This window comes from Hibiscus syriacus, unplaced genomic scaffold, assembly GCF_006381635.1.
Source record: "Hibiscus syriacus cultivar Baekdansim isolate YM2019G1 unplaced genomic scaffold, ASM638163v2 tig00111393_pilon, whole genome shotgun sequence".
NCBI classification, from domain to species: domain Eukaryota; kingdom Viridiplantae; phylum Streptophyta; class Magnoliopsida; order Malvales; family Malvaceae; genus Hibiscus; species Hibiscus syriacus.
Window position 1 is genome coordinate 1 of NW_024063079.1, and position 23,688 is coordinate 23,688.

At 32.9% G+C, this 23,688-nt stretch overlaps 2 pseudogenes; one reads left to right on the forward strand and one right to left on the reverse strand.

The window, feature by feature from the left end:
- The first annotated feature begins 5,026 nt into the window (after nucleotides 1-5,026).
- On the forward strand, nucleotides 5,027-6,519 carry LOC120160884 (annotated as a pseudogene).
- Nucleotides 6,520-6,699: 180 nt separating this feature from the next.
- Nucleotides 6,700-12,225, reverse strand: LOC120160872 (annotated as a pseudogene).
- Between the last annotated feature and the right edge of the window lie 11,463 nt (nucleotides 12,226-23,688).

The window sequence follows — 23,688 nt, forward strand, 5'->3', positions numbered from 1 at the left end:
GAGGTAGATACTTTATACTTCATGTGATCAAACGGTCCAACGCCAAGCATACGAGAGGACCACAATCCCCTCTGGGTCATTTCGTTTGTTGTGGTGCGGTCTCGTCTCTGCTAACTGTAATATTGAGCTTCTTTGGCTTCTTGTTTCCAGAACGAGTCCAAATTTTATCGCATCCAAGAATTTAGCCAAATAAGAGCTCATCCCTTAATAATATCTCTTAAATCAGCCAATGATATGTTTATCATGCTGTCATATACTATTGCCTTAAGGATGGGATCTGAAGCTCGACGAGCCAATGGTTACGTTCCAAAACAGGGATAAACACCTGCAATCATAAGTAATAATTCATTCATTTGCGCACTTATTTATGAATACCTTTAAACTCAATCTAAAATAAACACTAACCTTATCGACCTCCCACCATGCAGGATAAAGTTTAGCTTGTCCATTGCCCAACGCAAATGATTCATCTCGTTGATTCTTCAAGTGAACTGCGTTAAAAGACGTCGGCATAATTGTATATCGTGTATTTCTTTTATTTCCTTAAGTTTCCTAATTATTAGAAGACGTGACACCCACGCATCGATATGCTGTTTTACAAAAAAACATATATTAGTAACTTACATAAATTTACAAAAAATAATCAAATTAAAATAAGAAAAATATAAGACTTACCCCTCCATCGAAATAGCCATTGTCTTCGACCCCTAATAATACGCCCACCAAGACCGATCAAGCAACAAATAGATATCATCATTGAGCTTGCATATGTCAGTGAAACACCCCTGGCTTCGCTCATGTAGATAAAAATCAACTGCGGTCTTAGCCCAAAGGGTGTTATCCAGAATTGTGTCCGGTAGTTGTTTCCTCTCCTCTTCAGATACCGGTATGGTACTGGCCGGTAACTCATACGAGAGCCAACTTGAATCCATCATGTCCGGCACGTCAGAGGGTTTCTCAAGAATCCTACATATGACGCCATGTGAATCGGGCTCTTGAATGGTGGGAGGGATCTCTTCAACGATGACAGTGGCCTCTTGAACGGTGGGAGGGGACTCTCGAGGAATGATAGGGGCCTCTTCAACGATAGGAGTGGACTCTTGAGGGATGACAGGCGAGTCGGGCTTCTTCTTGGTGTCTTCGCACTATTGGGGTATACGTAGACTTAATAGCACGTGCACGCCGTCTGATACGTGAACTCTGTCGTGCAAGAAAAACCCGACGTAAAGCATCCACCTTATCGGTCCGCTAAATAATTAAATACAATATCAGTAAATAAACAGACATGATATTTAAACAGTGAAAACAAAGATAAATATATTTCAAACTTTCAACCAAAAGAAAACAAAGACAAATACTAACTTCACAGTGTTAAAGTAAAAAGTTTAGCAGTTTTGGCAGCAACCGAATAAATTTACTAAGCAATCTAAGTGAAATGGTTAATTTAAGGGAATTACGAGTAAATTTATCATCAAGTTAAATATGGAAAATCTTAAACTTACCTCGTTGCGTAGAGTATGAACCTCATTCTGCAACGATACTACCATCTCACGTAGAGCGGCAACCTCACCACGTAAAGTAGACACCTCCACACGCCATGCACCATCGTTATCGAGTAGAGTACCGATCTCCTCACGCAAGGCATTGACTTCATCACGTAACTCCCTTGACTCATCCCGTGGAGGTGGAGAATAGGGAGATAGAAGTCGTGGCATCTTTGCCGGTCGCCTATCATGAGGTGATGGTGAGAAGAGGCTCGATGATGTGACGGGATAGGTGATGGCTCTCGTTGTAGAGGTGTATAGTCGGGTCGATCAGGCTCTAGGTGAGGTGATGGCTCTCGAAGTGGAGGAAGTGGAGGCTGCTCATCATTCGTGCCATCAAGAAAACGCTGACTAGCTTGCCACCAATCAGTGGCAAGCTCAGCCTCCGTGGGTGTCAGTCTCATTAATGGAATGTTGGCCTCCTAAAAATATAAAAACTCAAACAAAGTTAAACGTCTACTATTAATAACTTGTTTATATATGATAGTATTTGTGTTAACTTACATTATTTATTGTCGCATATGGTATTAAGTCTTCCCAATCCAACAGACGTTTCCTCTTCAGGAAATAGCCCTGGGAATATCATTTGAAGTTTTTATTGCATGTCTTCATGGCGGGAAAGGCCTCGAATATCCAAATCTACAAACAATATAATAACAAACATTAGTAATTGTTAAATAATTAATTATAATTTTGAAAACATTATATAGAAATTCTTACCTTAAAGGCCCAAACAAAGCCTGACAAAGTGTATTTCGACCCATCGCCCCGCAAACTTTTGCGGTCATCAAAGGCAGACGACAACTTAGTCCATGTAGCTTTCCATATATACGAACCCCACGGAAACAGATTCCATGCATTTAGGTCCTCTACCAATATATAGCTCCTGAGGAATAGGTTGTCTGGCCTCTCTGCCTAAAAAGCTGGCATACAAAAGTAGTAGAAGGCATACTCAGACAACATCGACGTCATTCATTCGAGTAAAACCATCTTTCTTATTAAACAATTTCTTCATGTCGTCGACGTGTAAGTTCGGCTTCTCTATTGACTCATCAGGAAAAACCCTGGATAACCATGATGGGCGGGTGATATGACGAGTGTACCGGCCTACATCATCGTGTCCGAATCGTAGACCAGTGATTAAGCAGAACTCCTTCCGCCCAAAACAAGTATACGCCGGTGGAAAATGAAACCATATCTCTTCCTCACCACGTTGTATACTGTCAGATCGCTAGTCATGGTCTGAAGCCACAATGGGTCAAACTAGCATCTCCACCCGGATGTTGTACTCTCAGCCATGGCCCGAAGCAGGTTTCTTCAAACAATTTTCTTTGTGCAGGTGAAAGCTTCGAAGCAATTGTAGTGGCTAGGCTAACTTTATTCCTTAATGTCAATGAAGCCGAAAAAAATTTATACAAAAAAACAATAAACATACCAAGTTAGATATACCAAAAACTACACTGTCAAGATATACCAAAAACAATAAACATAAATAGTAGTTTATTCTTGAAACTAAAATTTGCAACACTGTTTTGTCTTTTGGTTGAAATAAAAATCGCAACGAGATAATGAGAATCGCAACGCGGAAATGACTATCGCGACGAGAGAATCGCAACACGAAATGAAAATCGCAACGCGGAATAAAAATCGCAACGCGAAATCGCAACGCGAAATGAAAATCGCAATGCGATTTTTGTTTCGCGTTGCGTTTTTATTTCGCGTTGCGATTCTCTCATTGCGATAGTTATTTCCGCGTTGCGATTTTCATTCTCGAAACTATTCTTCTTCTGCATTACTTCAACCAAAAGATAAAACAAAGACAAATACTAACTTCACAGGCTAAACAGTTTAGCAGTATTGGCAGCAATCGAATGAATTTAATAAGAAATCTAAGTGAAATGGTTAATCTATTATTGAAATTACCAGTAAACTTATCATCAATCTCAATATGAAAAACCTAAATAATGCAAAATTTTCAAAAAAAAAAAAAAAAAAACTAACCCTCGGAGGTTGATTTTCCATTTCTGAATGATTGTGAGGGATTTTTGACTGTGAATGGTTGTGAGGGATTTCGCCGGCGATGGGGACGGAAATCTTCGGAGATGGGGACGATTTCACCGTAGAGAGTGAGAGATGGAGATGGGACTGAGTGTTGTGATTTTGGGTTTGAGGTTATGAGTTGCGATTACTGTGGACGGTTCAGTTTCCGATTTATTAAGAAAAAATTCGTATTTGGAATTTGAAAAAAAATACGCGTTAATACGAATGGCGCTATGTAAATCGCGTTGCGAAAGTCAGAATCGCGTTGCGAAAGTCAGTATCTCGTTGCGATTTTGTATTATCGCATTGCGATAGTAAGTATCGCATTGCGATAGTCAGTATCGCATTGCGATTTTTCCAATTCGCGTTGCGATTTACTTATTCGCATTGCGAATTGGGAAAATCGCAACGACACTGTAGACCATCGCAACGCGATTTCCAACTATCGCAACGCGAAATGCAACACGAATTTGCGATAATGGAGATCGCGTTGCGAATTAGCGATCACATTGCGATTTTGTTGGTCATTTTGGCAAATCCGGAAAAAGTTGGTTAAAATCGTATATTATAAGGCATTTTTGGTCACTGAGGCGATTTTCTCTAAAAGATATTGGACTATGGATTATCTTCCTATAGCATTTACCAACATCGTGATATATATTGATTAAATTATTGATTTATCGTAGAACTCAATTAGACCTGAGATTAATCGTGTTACTAGTTAACTCAATTAAATACTAATATTTAAATTGTTAATCTCAAAATTACACTTTTCTCGTTTTTTAAGAAAAAAAATCTAAGAAATTAGTGGAGTTTGTTGATACTGCAAAGAAGTTACATCTAACATTGGTTGGATATAGACTTTTTTAAATACCAAAACGAAGTCTTTAAAACCTAATATCATTAAGCAATTGATGATAAACCTTTTATGTATATATTAAAGAAAAATAAACATTAAATATTAAAAATTATCACAATACTATTTTTGTTAATGAGATTATTTTTCTGCTTAAATATATTGGGTTTCGAATGATTGTATATGTGGAGTGTACATATGTTATTAATAATTAAGAAAAAAATTAAATAAATGTTATCTTATACTTACACAAACAATAATCCTAATAACAAAATAAACTAAAATAATTTAATAATCAAATTAGGAAAATGTTTATACTTGAGTAATCAATGGGTAACACACTTGCACTTATCAATATCTGTCGCTCTAAACGAATTTAGGGCCGTTGATATTGTTTACTAAAAACATGCGATAAATCCCAGGCAACCGGCACACTGGCTTTCCTCGCAGTGTTAAATCCATAATCTCCCTACACAGGTAATAAAGAAGAACATTTTTTTTATTAAAAATGTAAATCTCAACTTGCTTTGGGTTCACAAATCCAAGTCGCTAACCGATTAAAAGACCCAATTTTTAACTCATCTATTTTCCATCTCTTTATTTCACGGGCTTCATTCTCTATCAGAGAAGCAATAGCCGAAAGCTATGGGTTCGGTTTCACTGAAAATTGGTGATGGAACAGCAAGATTCAAGAGAGCAACACTCTGTTCTTCAGCTGTCAACATTCTCATGCTTTTCTCCGTCATCACCACCAATCTCTTCGCTTTATACGCCTTCAATTACTCCCCAAACCATCACTTGAACAACCCATTTCACCACCCTCACAAAACATCTCCTTGATCTCTCAACAGGTCTCTCTCATCATAAAAGAGATCGATTCTTCCCAGAGGAAGCTCGCTCAGATGGAAAAAGAGCTCCTCGGTTACGACACTCTCGATCTTTCAAGAACCAATCTTGCTGCCGAGCTTAAGCTGTTCTTGCAACACCATCAGCTCCCTTGGGGAAGGATTCGAGAACCGGGATCACCGAAATGGTGGCTTCAGTGGGACATTCTTGCGAGAAATCCGCTGATTTATTGTCCCAGTACATGAGTTACAAGGTTTCCGGTCCTTGTCCCGATGACTGGAGCCTTGCTCAGAAGCTAATCTTGAAAGGATGTGAGCCTTTGCCGAGAAGAAGATGCGTTGCCAAGACTGTTCCTAAACCAGGTCTCTCTTCTTTACCTGCTTCTCTCTGGAAACCTGTTAATGACAAGATTGTTGCTTGGAGTGGCCTAGGTTGCAAGAATTTTAACTGTTCGAATAGTAAGAACTGTGTTGGTTGCTTTGATTTGGTTAAGGGATATGAGACTGAAAGATATGTTAAGGCTAGAAGCAAGATTGATTTTCTCATGGATGATGTTTTAGCTATGGAGAATGGTGGGATTAGAATCGGATTCGACATCGGAGGCGGGTCTGGGACTTTTGCTGCTAGAATGGCCGAGAGGAATGTCACTGTCATCACTAACACCTTGAATCTCGATGCACCTTATAGCGAATTCATTGCTGCTAGGGGTCTTTTCCCTTTGTTTTTGAGCTTGGACCATAGGTTCCCTTTCTATGATAATGTGTTTGATTTGGTTCACGCCACGAGTAGATTAGATGTTGGAGGTAGGCGGAGAAACTGGAGTTCTTGATGTTCGATGTAGATCGCATTCTAAGGGCCGGCGGCTTGTTTTGGTTAGATAACTTTTATTGTTCTTATGATGAAAAGAAGAGAGCTTTAACTCGTTTGATAGAAAGATTCGGGTATAAGAAGCTCAAATGGGTTGTAGGAGAGAAAACAGATGCAGCAGGGTCCGGAAAACCTGAAATTTACCTATCTGCTGTTTTACAAAAGCCGGTGAGAATCTGATGATCAAAGATTTATCAGGAAACTGAAGGATGTTAGAAAAATATTGTTCAAATTTCTACCTTTATCCACACACAATTTGTGCAAATTTCTAAGGTGGAATAAATGCTGCAAAATGGTGAAGGGTGACCTATATCTTGTGTAATCTAACACCCTTTTTTTACCCCTTGAATCTCTCAGCATTTTACCTCATGTGGTTATTTGAAGCAAAGAACTGTTACATGCAATTATTGAAATTGCATATTTCATTGTGAACCTCAATGTGACGTTTTGCTTGAATTCCATGATTTCAGTTGATGTCTTTGAAGCATGTATAGTCCAACCTTAAACTATGTTGTTCTTGTTATACTAATCTTTATGGATGTAATGGATCTTGGAAATATGTATATATATATATCTCAGTACTCATCGGCATAGATCATGTTCTGACTAGTACAACTATTTAGCTGCAAGTTCATTTCCTGCTGAAAAATGTAAATTTAAAATCCGTACATTACATTTCCAACTCTACTATAGACATACTGGTAACAATGGAGCTTTGTTGGTCAAATCCCAATCCGGAATTATACTCAGCTAGGTGGAACCTTCAGAATTGCCGTGCAACCATCCAAATCGGAGCCATTGATGCCTTACACTGTTGCAGCATTGTTGAGCAACTTCATCCCCTCTTCACTCATCTGTTGTACTTCAGTTGGGGATAGAATTCGGATGCAGCGAACACATCCGACGAATTCCCTGCTTATACATATAATAAAGTCATCAGAAAGTGGATGTTAATGTCACAGTCTGAGAGTACGAGCGAGCAATATAAAAAGTTTGGCGATAAACTTACTCCCAAGGATCATCCCCGACAAGTAGAACATCGTTCTCATAATCCACATATACCAATTTCCATCCTGAACCTTTGGGATCATCCAGCAGACCCTTAAGTCCAAACATGCATTCAATTGCAGAGATCAGTTCATCATAGTTCTTAAAACTCGTGACATCAATTGACCTTCCTACGGATCCCGCCTTCTGAACCTGTCAGCAATGGACAAGAGTTATAAACGAATTTACATACCACAAATTTACATAACCATAATCTAAAGATTATAATACCTTTGTGTATGTTCTAACGCGAGGAGCTGTTTGCTTCCAGGAACTGTTTTGCAGAAGGCCACTCTCGTCGAAATCAATGTTGCTACGAGACGTGCCACCATAACTGTCGGGCAAGTCCTGTCGACAGAAAGTTTGAGAATCTGCAAGACTAGTCGAGGTAATTTGAGAATGAACATCCTGGCAAGAACTCAAGTTCCCAACCAAACAATCTGAAGGGTTCTGAAAATCGGCATCCTTCAATGAGCAAAACTCATCTAGAATGGCATTGGACACAAAAGGATCGATCACAATACTGCCACCATTACTAACATCGACGTTAAGACAGCTACATATCCCACTTTGATTGTTGCTGTCATCAGACAAATCCCTCACCCCACTGTGAGGATCATGCTGAGTTAAGGAAGTCAATTGGTCAGCTTGAGATAAAAGCTTGCAATTATTCAGCTTCTGATCCCACATGTCCTGACCTACTGTAGTTAACAGAGCATCGGTTTCCACAGGAAAGACAGCTGCAGAGTCTTGTAAACCAGCCATCGGTAGCGGGACAGGTGATTTATATACCCCAGCAAAAGGTTGGCAATAAGAAAGGTTTGATGTCCACTCATCGGTGTCTGAAAAAGGAAGAAAGCTGTTTAAGGTACTAAGATCATCTTGGGATACAAGCATTTGATGAGCTTGGAGGATCGATGAATCCAACGGTGACTTAACCGGCCATGGGTTATTTTGCATTTGGAGCGGAACCTGATTCTGGCTTGGGAAAGAAAGATGGTTTGACATAATAGGACTTGTAGCATTTGCCACCAATTTTTCCAAGTTGCATTCAGATGCCGGAGTCAACAGCTCGGCTGAATGCTTTGATTCCGACTTTATCTTTTCATTACTGCTTCCAGTCCCGGCTTGTGTTAGGCTTTCAAACTGGTTTGCTGGATGTGGATTCTCATTAGTATTCATTTTGGACATATTCGAGTTGATGGGATCTGATTGGTCAGGGACCACGTTGGGAAGATTTTGGTTTTTAATCGCCATGTTTTCCGATTGGATAAGCTGGGGGTTTTGGTTGCATCTAGACTGCAAGTTCTTTATTTCTTCTGATGGAGATGGCTTAAGATCAGTAGTGAATTTTTGTAAAGTAGATGCAAAAATTCCAGGATGGTTAACAAGCTGAGGCTTCAGCATCATCTTCATCAATTGTTCGGAACATAAATTTGAGATCGAATAGGGAATATTCCCATTTCCATTTTCAGGAAACTGGAGTAGGGGCCTTTTCATCAAGCTTCCCCATTCGGATTCCGCTCCTGTGAGCATAAAAAAAAAAAGAAACAAACACAAAGATAAGCATCTAAAAATGTTGTCCACCACTCAATATTACAAACAGAAGCTTACCAGAAAATCCAGGATATAATGGTCGCTTGAGACCTGATGTTAATGAAGGAAAAATAAAGAGGCTTTCTGGAGTTTCGATTTCCCATGCGCTCACCCTATTCTGCTTATCGTTACATCCAGGGTCATCCCATTCAACCTGTTTCGAGAAAGAATAAGAGAAGTTCCATTTTTAAACCGAACAGCAAGTAAAGCTCTACTGCTTAAACCGTATTCAGGTCAATGAAAATAAACCTGAAGGTTTCGCCACTTCGAGCCAGGCCATCTCAGAGGATCCAAGTCACTAATACCAACTATTGTACCCATGTATCTGCAGAAATTTGAGAAACATATTGGATAATAATCCTACACTTGAAAAACACATTACACCAGAGATATTTTTGCATGTAGAACAATCTTTACAGCAATTATATCATATGATCATTATGAACAAAATGTCTTTAACGCCATAAGGTTGTAAACGACAAGGTGAGAGGATGAAAAACTATTTAGTGACTTGCCTACGTTTCCCGGACTCTTCTGTTTCAAACATCATTCCAAACCTCATACCAGCTGATACTTGAGATCCATATACAGATTTACGGTATTTAGCCAAAGGGATGACGAATTCCGAAGGGCAAGCTCTACAAAGACATCAAGAAATAGATAATGTAACTGCAAGAGGGGACAAAGAAGATGAAGAAGTAGAATATGAATGTTACACACCTTGGATTGTAGAATATTTTGAATTGGCTTCTATTGGCGGCAGCATGAGCGGCAGCAGCAAGGACACCAATGTGCATACTATCAGCAGATAGAACTGATGATGGCAATGTTGTTGTTGACGATCCGCACGCCTTACACCCACCAATAACTGTGACTTCTCATCCCTGCAATAAACAAGATATAATCATGAATTTAGCAGGTAAAATATCTTGCAACAAACATATGCTAGTATGTGACAATGGCATACCTGATAAAGAGAACAGAATCGCCTGCCCTAAGCCTTTTCGACCCAACAAACAAGCTCCACCCAGTTGTAAGAAGATGTCGTTTCGGCTTCCCTGTACAAAGAACATCATATTTTACACTCAAAATACACCGTCAAAACTGCATCTCTTACAGATATACACATTTTCCAAGGTTCTAGTTATTGAATAAGATTACTTGCTGTAAGCAATCAATAGAACACTCACCACGGTATATATGGCGAAACGTCCAGGTATTATCATGCAAATCTCTCACAACAAGCTCTTGAATTGGGGGTTGCATGGTGTAATCCTGAAAAACAGATAAAAACAGTCATGCAAATTCACATAACGTCCCTTATCATGCATGCCAACAACATTTAGATCAGCCTATGAGAACCTTACCAATGGAGGAAAGAGTTTCTCAGCTGCTCTACGTGGCACTGAAAAACCACCATGCGTACTCGTATCACTTGCAGTCAAGGTTTTGCAGAAAAATTCATTTGGATGCTTGGTCAGATTCAACCCGAAGTCCGGTATATGGAACACATCTTTTTCCTAATCAAAGTCAAATCTTATAAGTGAGAACAGTCACATCTAAATATATGGTAAATTCATAGAGTTGGAGAGGTGTAATCCAACTAGATAATCTTACAGAGTTCACTGGCTGAAGACTCATTTGAGCATATATTTCATCGGTATCTCTATCGGCCTGTCAAAGATTACAAAAACGAAAAACATCAGTGTTTATTTAGAAAAAGGATACACATAACAGGGGCATGCTTAAAAAAGTCTAGATCATATATAAATGACATACATGTAATGTGACATTATGAACTTGGCACATTAACTGAGAAGGAAGGTTTGGATAGTTGGGAATTTGAGAGGTCGCCATTCTTTTTGTGGACACTGCTACCTGCTCAAAAGAAGAAGAAAAACTCACCATTACTCCTTTGGTTCTTGACAAAATAACATAACAGAAAGCAAATCATGTTATCAAAGTTGAAAGCTTTAAGGTCACATTATGTTGATGCTAATGAATGTCACAAAAACAAGGAAATTGATGTAACAGAAACAAGACAACCGATGATCAAATGTGAGGAATAAATGCAAACCTGTTCGCTATGTCCTTGAGGGAAGTAATACACCAAGCTTCCCACCTGAGGCAAGGAAACAAGTGGACCAGCACAGGCATGCCATAACTCAGAATTTATAGCCTTACAGCTCCCTGAGATGAGTCAGGAAAAACAAATCCATCACACATGCTTTCGACAGGGATTACCTTATTAACAGTTTTGAAAGACTTAAATGTGTCGCCATTAAAACCAGGTAATAAATGACTTTAACATCTTTCATTTGTAAGCTTCTATGTTGAAGGGAAGAAAGTCAATGGTTCTTCCATATTGGATTAAGACTAAAACAGATCATGTTTGAATTGACAAAAAACATAAAAAGAACAAATTCTGTGTAAAAACAAACCAGGTTGATCTTGCATTTCTTTCAACAGCTTCATTTCCTCAAGCAGGGTCCCTCCATTAACCAAAGCTCCTGGTTTGATCCTCTCTTCAACAACAGAACCCATCTTTGCTAAAAGAATTCTTCCTTTCTTTTGAACTCTTTTTTTACAAATACACACCAACCACCATAAGAACTCAAAACAAAGACCCCACCTTTACATCTTCACTAAAGAAAAAACAAAAGACCCTGAACTTCCGAAAAGAGAAGAAACAATTTCCCATCCCCATTGCTCCAAGCAAATCACGTATAGACTATTTTACAGAGGAACAAATTATCAAAAGTGTAAAAGGAGTATCATAAAGAAAAAGGTCACCAATTGGTCTAGAAAGGACAAAACTTTTAACCCCTCTCTCAGTCCCTCGCCACCCTCAACAACAACACAAATAACAAAAGCAGCAGCAGAATCAAAGTCCAAAATCAAGGAACAAAAACCTGAAAAGAAAAGGGAACAGCACTGGCGAGAAAAAAAAAGATCCTTTTTTATCTTATGTGGGGCTTTTTGATATGACCAAAAAGCAAACACCTCCCTTCCCCTTCAGTTAGCAGGCATCAAAGCATGCCGACCATAGCATTTGAGTAGTAGCTTCTCTCTCTATATAAAAAAAGATAAAGACCTTTCAATGAAAGCCCCACTATCCTCTCATCATTCACTTTGATTCCTTCCCACCTCTCATCGACTCCATCATCAAAAAAAAAAAGTAAACAAAGCCCAAAGCTAAAAAAACTTATCAATTTTCGATTTTTACCACTGTTTTTATAAAACCAGAACAAATAAAATGAATGAATGTGTAAGTTGCTTGAAACTAGGAAGAGTGTGCATGCTCTTATCCTGCGCGCACACTTTCTATATAGGTGTGATTCCGTTGCAGCTTTAAACTTCAAACCAATATATTATATATATATATATATAATATATTAAATAATAAAATAAATGTTGAAAAGCAGAGCAAAACTAACAGAACACGAAAACAGTACAGTGTAAGAGCGAGAAAACAAATAGTTTTCATTTTAAAAAAGATGAGGGAGAAGAGTTCGTGAGATAATGGACAAGACCTACGTAGCGTATTATAGCACGTGGACAATGAGGATTGGTTGTTCTTCATCCTCTCCAATTTCCGGCGTGTGTGAAAGTCCTTTTTACTATTTTAATTTTTACTTAATAATTAAAAAATATTAAATTTTTTATTTTGCGTATGATATTTGACCGATCGTCGTCACGCGTGCTTTACACGACAAAAGCAAATGAGAAAAATGGGGGCACTTGCGTCTGACACGTGTCTTCTTAATTTTCTGACTTCGCTGTCACGGCGCCGTTCCTTCTTTTCACATCGCACATACTATTACTCTATAGTTTTTTCAATTTGTCATTGCATATATGGTTTCCTATTATTATTCATATTTTCCTTTTATATAAGATTTTATGATAAAATTAGAGAAATAATGTTGTTGACAAAATTTAGAGAATTAAAAATTATGGTATATTATTTAAAGAACTACGATGAAGTGTATAGTAACTCTAAAGTCATTAGTAATTGTTAACAATTTTATTATATTTTTTTAATTTTAAGATTAAAATGTAAGAAAATAGAAGTATATAAATTAAAATGAAAAAACTTAAAATTATACTATAATTATATTATAAAAATTTGACGAGTTTAAATAAATTAAAATTTGAAAGTCCATTAAAATTATAAGGATCTAAAACAAAATTCTTCAAAAAATTCAAAATAAATTAGTGTATTTGACTTAGTATAATATAAAATGTAATGTATGTTCGTGTTTAACTTATTGTCGTCATTTTCAAGACAATGACAGCGGTTTACGATTTGTGTTCGATTGTATTTTTTTATACCACGAGATCAAATTGAAAGAAAAATAAATTATATGGATCAAAATGATTTTTTTTCATAACTTTTACAGTAAAATTACATGTATCAAATCCTTATAAATAATTATATATATACATATATTAAAAAAACTATTGATTACAAAATAACAAAATTATTTAGATTTAAAATTACTATAAAAAATAAATAAAATTAAATATCAAAATAATATTTTTATGATTAACGGGGTTGGTTTAAGTGGTAAGCATCTTGTTATCGCTTAAGTATATCTCGAGTTCGAGTCTTTATGTATACAAAAAAATATTCGTTGAGATACTCATCCACTAAATTTATATGTACGACCATGTGGTAAAAAAAGAAAATAGGACAAAAACATCGACATTGCACTTTCAACTTCTTATTAATGCGTAGATATCGAAAAGTTATATGGATTCAAAAATATTATTTCGATTGGCCACCTAAACACAAAGGGTATAGAGATTTTCAATCATACTTAAGTTTTTAGTAGGAGTGTAATTAGTACAATTACGCAAGTACTTACACTCGTTAACTTTATAATTAGTATTATTTTAAAATTATGTAATTGTGTGATTGTAATTTATATTATCAAACATAATATGAATAATTAAGAGTTAACCACGCTCCATCAATCATATATGTCTAAAATAATAATTATATTTCCATATAATTACACATTAATATCCAAACACACTAAAATATTTGGATCCAAATATTAATCAAATCTTTAATATGCAAAAGCATAAAAACAAATAAGACATTGGCAGATATCCATACATAAATATATAATTATAATCACCAAAACGATTCATAATTTTAAAAGATTATCATATGTAATAACTTATGCATTTAATAAATAAATATAATATCTATTATATATATATATATATATGAATTAATTATTGTTATTTGATCTATTTATCAACTAATCTAGATGGGGTACTATAGAAGTGAATGCGACCCTTCCAATCCAATTTGATCAATTCACAAATGTCAATATTCATACCCTTAACATTCCTTAAAGAATCTATTATTTTATATATTAATGGAATTATTATAAATAATATTTTGTAGCGTGTTCGCTGGATTTAAATGCTAAAAGTAGTAAATAAAGTTTTGTCCAAATTTATACAATAAAATTTAATATGGAATATAAGTGTGGGCTGCCAAATAATTCATTTGCTTCCTTATTTATATCCATGAATCTAACACATTTATGTGCCTCCAATCTATGTCTCGATACTAAATTTGTTTCTTCTTCTTGTGCAAATATTAAATTCACTCTTCATTATGCTTTTAATAAATATACAACATATGTTTTTTGTACATTCAATAAACAAATTTACTACTTTATAATAAATGTATTTTACTTGTATTGTTTGCTGTTGAGAGTTACTAGCCGATTATTTAGTTTAATAAAATATCTACATTTTACTTTATATTAAATATCAATTTTCTTTTACTTTAAAATCTGAAAATTATTAAACGTAAAAATATATAAATATGATATAAATGTATGGAAATACCACAACTTTATGAAAAATAGACAGGGAATGGTTTTTATGTGAAGTGAATTTATATCTCAGTCATAAAGAAATATTATTTTTTTTATAAAGACTCGTGTTTGAACCGTGATATTTTTACAGTAAGCATATCATCATTAAGTTAAGAAATAATTTTAAATAAATATTATCTTATAATTAACTTCAAACTCATACAAACGTGTAGCATTGAATAATAATAAAACTATGGGATATATTATTCAAAGTGGTGCTCCTGGGGGCAACTTTTTGCATGGTGGATCATGATCCGTCTTGCATGGATGCTAAGCCGAAAGAAAACAAAACAAAACAATGAAAGATCAAATGTGTAAAGGGTGGGTATTGATTTTTTTTTTCATTCACAATCTCAAATAATTTCAAGGAAGAGAACCTTATACAATGATGTTGTTTAGCAATATCTTAGACACACTTAGTAGCGTGCTTGCCATACATTATGTTGTTACCTGTTATTTATAGGTCTTATTGTTTACAAACTCTTATAAATTCTTATCAAAGAATTATTTATTTTTTATAATTATCACGTTAACGTTGGTTAATATTTTACGTAATTTACATGAACTAAAATGATATTGTGATATTTTTAGAGTTTCCATTCGAAAATCAATCAGTTTTTGTCATATCGAATCTTTTATTACTTCACCATTCTTCTTATAAGATCTTTTTGTTTGTCAGAATCTCTAAAAGTCCACATTATTAAATACATACATTAAAATTAATTGTGATACATATACGAGACTTAGATAAGACTTCTCACATGCTCACGTAATACGTCAGAATGAAATCTAAAGTTTAATTATCATATTTACCTAATATGTCATTCTTTAAATAGTCATAATGATCTTATGACCAACATGCGCCCTAAATATCACTATAAATATCATTAAGACTTGATAAAACGATGAACTGCCTGTAACCGATAGACCCTCTGTCTTCTCCTTCATAATAATTTTCTTTATTCACATATTTCAAACAACAACCAACAATAATTCTTTCATCAATCATAACTCTTTATTCAAATTAAAGAAAATGAACAGTTGATGGACGAACTAAACTTATTCAATTAATGTATACTAAACTAAAAGATATATTAGTATTTTTTGTGATTGAACGTTCCTAGGAGGCACGTGATGATCACATGGAAGGCTTATTCATGGATGTGGATGAGAAATATGATCGGACGGTGCATATGTGACGCAGAAATCGGTGGCACCGCAAGAGTACGCTTAAAGGACTCAAGTTTTAAGCACTCTGTTCAATGGCCTTTGGAAGTTGGAACTTAAACCCGCCGTATTCGTAGCTCTTATCTTTATCCCTTTGTTTCATGTCAATCATTCCACTCGCCAATCAACTTCATTTTCAGATTTATTATTATTAGTTTATATTCATAAATATTATTACTTGTATAATAAAATGTTAACCCATATTAATATTAATTTAATTGAATTTACGCCAACTTTTCTCATTTTTTGGGATTAATTACCAACCCCTTACATCACGGTTGCATGATGAGACTAACAACAAATCTTAGAGCTGTGAAAACCTTTTTTTTACAATAAAATCAAATCTTGATTAGCTACATGGAAATCCTTCCCTAAAATACTTTTTAACAATTTTGTACAGATATATGATTAATACAAAGTTGATAGCTTTATTCATTATTTTTAAAAATATTGGATGATTATTTATATATTAAAATATACACTCAATATGTTTTTAAAAAATTAGATTTTAATTTTCAATATAAAATAAACAACTGATAAATGTAATGATCTAATTCTCAAACATATAATTTTAAAGTTAAGATTGAATTAAAATAAATTGTTAATGTAAATAAGAGAAATTATGATTTAAGACGATTTATTTCTTATGACAAGAGTAAAGAGTCGTTGTTAACGATGACATAATACAAATACTTCTTGAATGATATTTTAAGAGCATAAACGAGTGTTATGGTATATAAGGGAAGATATTATTTTTTAAATTTCTTTTGAAAAAGGGTAAGAAACTCCCTTTTGTTGGAATAGGAGAGGGAGAAGTTATTTTTCTTCTTCTTCCTATAAAGCAATATGAGCAAGCACAAGTAACTATTGATGATGATAGGTGAGAGGTCATATAAATATCATATATATTATTTATTAATTAAGGATGTAACACTCGTCTCCTAAAGAGTATTATACTATGACGAGAAAAATCAGAGGCAAAATGAATCTAAGACATTATTTATATTAGCAAAAATTTTGATAGGATTATGGTGATGAATGGTCCATCAACTTTTGTTGAGCAGAGAGTCACTGGTTAACTATGACCTAGATTAAGAGAAAAAATAAGTTATGAGAATGAAAACGAGAGAACCCATATTAATTTTTAAGAAAATTTTATTATATACTCCGAATTTTTTATAGACACGATGTTATCTTATGGTTGGATTAGACGTAGTGCTATGAAGGTTGGGGTTAAATTGTTATAGGCCAATTATACTCTCTCTTGCATAATACGTAGGTTTACATAAGCCATATGGGTTGCCCGTTATCAGGCTATAAGGCAATGGTCTAATATACACAACGAGTAACCTTGAGGCAGTGCTTATTCAGAGTGACAAAAGGCATAACAATTATCCTACGTTTAGTTAATTGAGCTTTATATAACGACTCTACTTAGATGCGAGATATCACTTATTTGATGGTTCCTATTTACAAGATTACCTTCATCTTAGGGGCGAGTAGACATTCTTCGAGGGGTTTAGTAATTGTCTGAAAATGGCTCTCTTAAATCTACAATATCATTGCTTTGTTGTAAACAAAGTTGTGAATTCGATTTCCAAAAAATCTAAGCACGAAAATGAATGGGAATTTCTTTTAAAGTATAGTTACAATGATTTTAAAAGTGTGCTAATTAAGCCAATGATTAAAGAATTTATTTTTCTATCCCAAATCACCGTTCATTTTTATGAATTCCACGTGGCAAACATACAACCAATTACATATTTAGTTAAAACTACAGAATCCCTAATGCTAGGTTAGATGTGTTAAGTTGACTCTTGTGTGAATCATAGCACCAACCCAAATCTCGATCACCCTTTTTGACATTAAGATCAACAAAATCCGATAGTTTTTGGACCCACCTACTAACTTTAAACAATATAAAGCTTTTTGCTTTTATTTATAAAAGTCAAGATATTACCTAACTTCCTTGGAAGAAAAATATTATATACTATATACACATGTACATGTATATGAAAATATACGTATTTTGAAATTTCTATAAAACAGTTATTAATTAATATTATATACAAAATTAGTAATTGGATTTATATTACGAGTTAAATGAAACTAATTTAATTGAATGAAAGACGAAATAAATGCTAGTAATTAATAAGGTTATATAGAAAAACTTCTCTTAGTTATTATATTCATTAAATATTAACTTAAATTCTAATTGATATTTAGGTTGAATTTTGTTATAATTCTAGTGGTTAAAAATTATTTGGTATTTAATAAATAAATATTTATTTTAAGTAAGAAATCTTATTAAATTATTTTTCTTGGTGATAAAATATTTAACTTTATAAATATATAGTTTGCCTTAACCTTTAGAATTATGAAAGATAATTATTTTGGAGAGATGTAACTGTTTTGTGATATTCGTAACTCCTGAGGTTTATGTTGCGGAGATAAGTTTTGTAGATATATTGAGATACACTAAGATATGGTATAGATACTCGGTTTTAAGATACATAAGATATCATGTATTTGTATACTTTCTGATCTCTACATTTATAGTGAATTATTATTCTTTTCATCTGTGAAGGTAGACAAATTGAATCATGTTAAATCTCGTCTCTTGTGCATTCTTATATTATGTTGATATGGCTTTGATTATTTTCCGTACTTGAATTTCTAACAAGCATTATAAGATCTATGATTTGAGTTATGGAGTTTTAGAAGAATTTATTGCTACGAATTTTGTTAGCAATTTTGAAGACACGCAAGAAAAATTTTATTATAACGAGTTTTCAGTTACATGAGACTAATTCTCAAATCGATCTAGCGGTGCTTCAATAAATATTATGTAAAAATTGAAGTTGTTGAAGATTTAACAACATTGCTTCAATTAACATTTGGTTTACTTAAGAATTGAAGTTATTGAAGATTCGAAGATCAATTTTCTAATTAAATTTATGTCAAGTGATAGACGGTTAGGTTGACTCAAATTCTAATTAGAAATTAAGTAGATTTTTTTGTAATTATGCTGGAAGAAGATTATTTAGGTGACCAAATATTTGATTATATAAATAGAGAGTATGTATTAACCTTTAAAATTAAGAGAGATAATTATTTTAAAGAGATGTGATCATTTTACAATCTTTATAAATTTTGAGACTTGTGTTATAGAGATGAATTTAAAAAGATACTAAGATATACAAGATTATGGTACAGTTAACATATATATAATAAAAATCAAATACATATATATAACACACAGAAAGATCTACTTTTGCTATCTTAATCATAAAGTGTATAATTGGATGGGACCCTTTGTGCATAGAATTTCAAAGGGTCCTATCCAATTACACAAAGTGCAAAGGTAGTAAAAGAAAACAACTTGGCAATTGGTTCATGATTGTATAATTAGATATCGATGTGAATGTGGGATGGTTGACGTTGTGGCTTTATGATCAAAATTTTGTACAAGAATGATTAGAATATTTTGTAATTGCGTATCCAACCAAGTAAAGCATTGCTTATTTTCTTGGGGAGTATGCCAAACACAAAGAAGATTTTGATTTGAAAAGGGGTGGAGTTTAGATAGCAAAGCAAACGATTGAGATTATTTATGAATAGAGGGTGTAAAACAAAACCAAGATTATTACAGAAGCAGAAGAGAAAATGAAAGATGATGAACAACAAGGTGGGGACCAAGGCGTGGCAATGGAAAGCCAAGGAAGGAGTGGCATAAAGGAAACATTAGAAGCAGAGTAAGATGTAGGGATGTAAGGGGACATTTCAAATTCCCTTTGGCTTCGCTGCTACTTAGGGTGTTTAAAATCGAGTATCCACATTTTTGTGTATCCAAAATATCGAGTACTCGAGATATTTTGGTATTAAAATGTTGACTCGTGTCTCAACTTGTTAAGTTTGGATACTCGTATTTATGAATTACGGATATTTGATTCATTTTTTTTAGTTAAATTATTTAAAAAAAATTCACAGAAAAAATATAAAATTTAAAAATCTACAATACATAATACATACATAAAGTTTAAAAATTCAATTATATCTTTGAAAGGTAAAATTCATTAAAAATAAAAAAATACAATTAAATTCAAAATATTTTGAAGTTAAAATAAATATTTTAAAAAATAATTTTGGAATGTTATGATTAAATAATTTAAGAAATTAGAATGTTATGATGAAATAATTTAAAAAATTATGAATTTAAAATGTTATAGTTAAATAATTTGAGAATTATGAATACAAAATATAATACTAAATAAAAATAAAAAATATATTAGAAACCGAATATCCCATCGACAAATATCCGATTAATCATTAGGGCTCGACCTGGAAAACCGTTAAAAGTAGTGGGTTGGGTACTCAATCTAAAAATTTAGGCATTTTTTTTTATAAATACTCGGTAATTTTAGAGTGGGTCGACGGGCCAATGAACCAGATCATCCGGGTAGGATATTTTTAAACACCTTGCTGGTACTGCCTCAGAGAGAGAGCATATTCGCTGCTTCGCATCGATGTTTGTGTGAGGGGTGGGCCGAAACTCAAGGCTGCTTCTTGGGCTTCCTCCCCTTCCTTTTTACAAACAGAGACTCATTTTTCTCGAGTCAAACTATAATTTTCGTTTAATTATAGTTCTATATATTAGGATATTTAGTTTGGTCATCTATGATCATACGGTATATTATTATATTTGGATAATTATAAAATTTATTTTAATTATTGTCTAAATGATTATTTTAGTTTTTATTTTTTTAGTATTTTAACCTTAACTTATTAAAATAGTTCATATTGGACGAAAATTACTAGTTGATTAACAATTAACACATGTTGTTAAAATGATATTTTCTACATGTGATTAATTATTGGTATGTGACATATTGTGTCATCAAATTAATGTCATGATATGTCACACGTCATCAATTAAACACATATGAAAATATAATGTCCATAACAAGTGTTAACTATTAGTCAACTAACGATTTTCATCCAATATGAGCTATTTTGATAAAAATAATTAAAATGTTAAGGACGAAAATACTCTAAAAAATGTTAAAGTGACTATTTAGACACTTTATGAATTAATTTTTACATTATGTCATTTTCATATAAGATTAAAATATTTGATTGTAAATATCATAGATAAAAAATAGTATAAAATATAATTTTATAACATCTTATTTCATACGTAATTGAAGATTACGAATATAATTTAATATATAAAACAATTTATTATTTTGTTTCATATTATTTGAATTAATTTAATTTAAAAAAAATAAAATTTAAGTATAATTAAAAAAATATCTCTTATTGTATATATTCTAATAATCCATTTTTTATATTAGTTATTATAAAATTTATGTTTTATAGCATGAACCAACTTACCCCAGTGGTTAAAGGAATTGTTATTGTTCCTGAAGATCAAGGGTTCAAGCACCAGCGACCGTAAGGATGATTAAGTGTTTATTGTCAAATGTTTGAGGATACTTAAAACATGTTGTACTTTGTAATTACCTTTAGTTTAATAAAAAAATGTTTTATAATGGATTAAAAAGTACAGCTTTACTGCAACTCCATAAATTTTATATATCAAATAATAATGGAAAGGGTGAAGGCTAGTTGGCCAATCCCTTTGGATTTCTTCTATTTATGTATGCTCTAACATTAATGATTCTTTTCTTTGCTTACATGGTAATCAATGTAATACAATGATATTTGAAGAAAAAAATTATAATTAATATTGGTGTTCAAATCATCTTAATGTGATTCAAATGTTTTGAGTTCTTTAATAGTTTATTATGTGATTAGAATTACTATTAATAATCTTGACTAGTATAACCAAAAATCTGTTTTTTAAGTTTTTTTTTAAATAATTTTTCTCCTATGTTCTGGGTTCTTTCTTTAGTTGTCATTGAGATTGATATCATTATCTTTATTAGAAAATAGACAGTTATATCGAGATCTAACACTAAAGCAGAATATCGTGTCATGGCTCAAACGGTTGTTTTGGTTGGAAGTTCTCCTCAAAGATTTTTAATATCACCTATTCATATCATATTCCCATGCACGATGATAATCAAGTTGCAAAAGTAATATTGCTTTTCATGAAATGATAATGTACATTACAATCGATTGTTATTTTGTGAGAAATATAATCGTTAATGATAAGATTTGCACTCCTTTTACGTCATTAAGAAATTAAATTGTTAATATGTTCGCTAAAGCACTTAAGAAGAAAGATTTCTACATATTGAATGATAAACATTTATGCGCTCTAGCTTGAGGGTGTGTTAATTGACTTTCACCTTGTTTAAGGTGGATTGATTTGTGTCTAATTTAGAGGCTAACTCGTAGTTGTTTTTATATTCTTGTATAGTTGGCTTTCCTATTAGGAGTCTTGAACACATGCATATGTAGACCCCTACAACTGTAACCAAAAATACAAAATGCACAAAAATATTCTTTTCTCTGCTATTCTGCATTGTTTGTAATACCTATACTTAGATGCTCTTGTTATGTTGAATTGTTCTCCTCATATCCAAATTGCCTTTACAACACATTTTTGCAGTATTTGATGATGCCAATAACTAAATATTGATTGCTGAATTTAAGAGAGAAGATTATATAGCTTTTGATGCAAATAGGAACAGTTAGTTTTATTAAAAAATATGAAGTATCTAAAACTATAACGAAAGTTTATAATTCAAAATGTAAATTAAACACATAATTAGGATATGCTTTTATAATCATTAACTCGAGAAATTAACTATTTGAGATCAAACAAGGACCATACAAGGGATCAAACTATTGAAAGACCATTAATAACAATAAATCAAAGTCGAACATCGTGAGAAAACTATCTTCAAACGCAAACTACGTATCCAAACCTAATTTGAGGGTCTAAAGTAGGGAATATCAATAGGATAACAAATAAGTGGCATCCTATTAGTTGAGATATTGTCAAATTCAACCCTAATGAAATTAAACAAAAAGAACGAGCAAAACGATCGAGAGAAAAAACATAAAACGTGTCGTAAAGACATAAAAAAGTGTGTTACGAAGGTATAGTTATTAAAAATTAAAAAGATTGAAGAAAAATAAAGAAACAATATATATAAAAAATACATGCAATCAACTATTAACACTAAAATTAATGTCGTCACTAAGTTAATTAGAGAAAAAATTACATAGCTTTTAATTGCTGTTAAACTTCTTACCTTATAGTAACATTTATGAATCATTCCAATTTTACTATCAAGTATAAGTAAGCTCGCTATTCGTATTTAGACCTCCTATTCGAATATTCATGATCGAGAAGTATTAGATTCATTTCTCATTAGTCTTGAAAGGAGAGAGCACCCATTTTTAGATAAACTTGTACTATATTTTAAGTTATATTATTTATTTGGGTCTAAAGCGAGAGTTTTATTATTGGGTCTGGATTTTAGTTGGATTGGGTTAACATATATAGTGTGTAATAATTATGATTAATTTAACTAATAGTAATGATTTTAAATCGGATTAATTAATAATCAAAATTTAAAATAAATATTTAATTTTTTATTAATCAAACGCACTTTGATGAAACTAATTAGATTATTTCAATTTTAATCGAATAATAAATACTCCTTATTACAACAAAACATAATAATAACTAAACTAAAATTCAATAAATTTATTTTTATACAATCTTTTTACATATTTAACGATAATTTTTATTTTCAGCTTACTACTACAATTATATTTGAATTTTTAA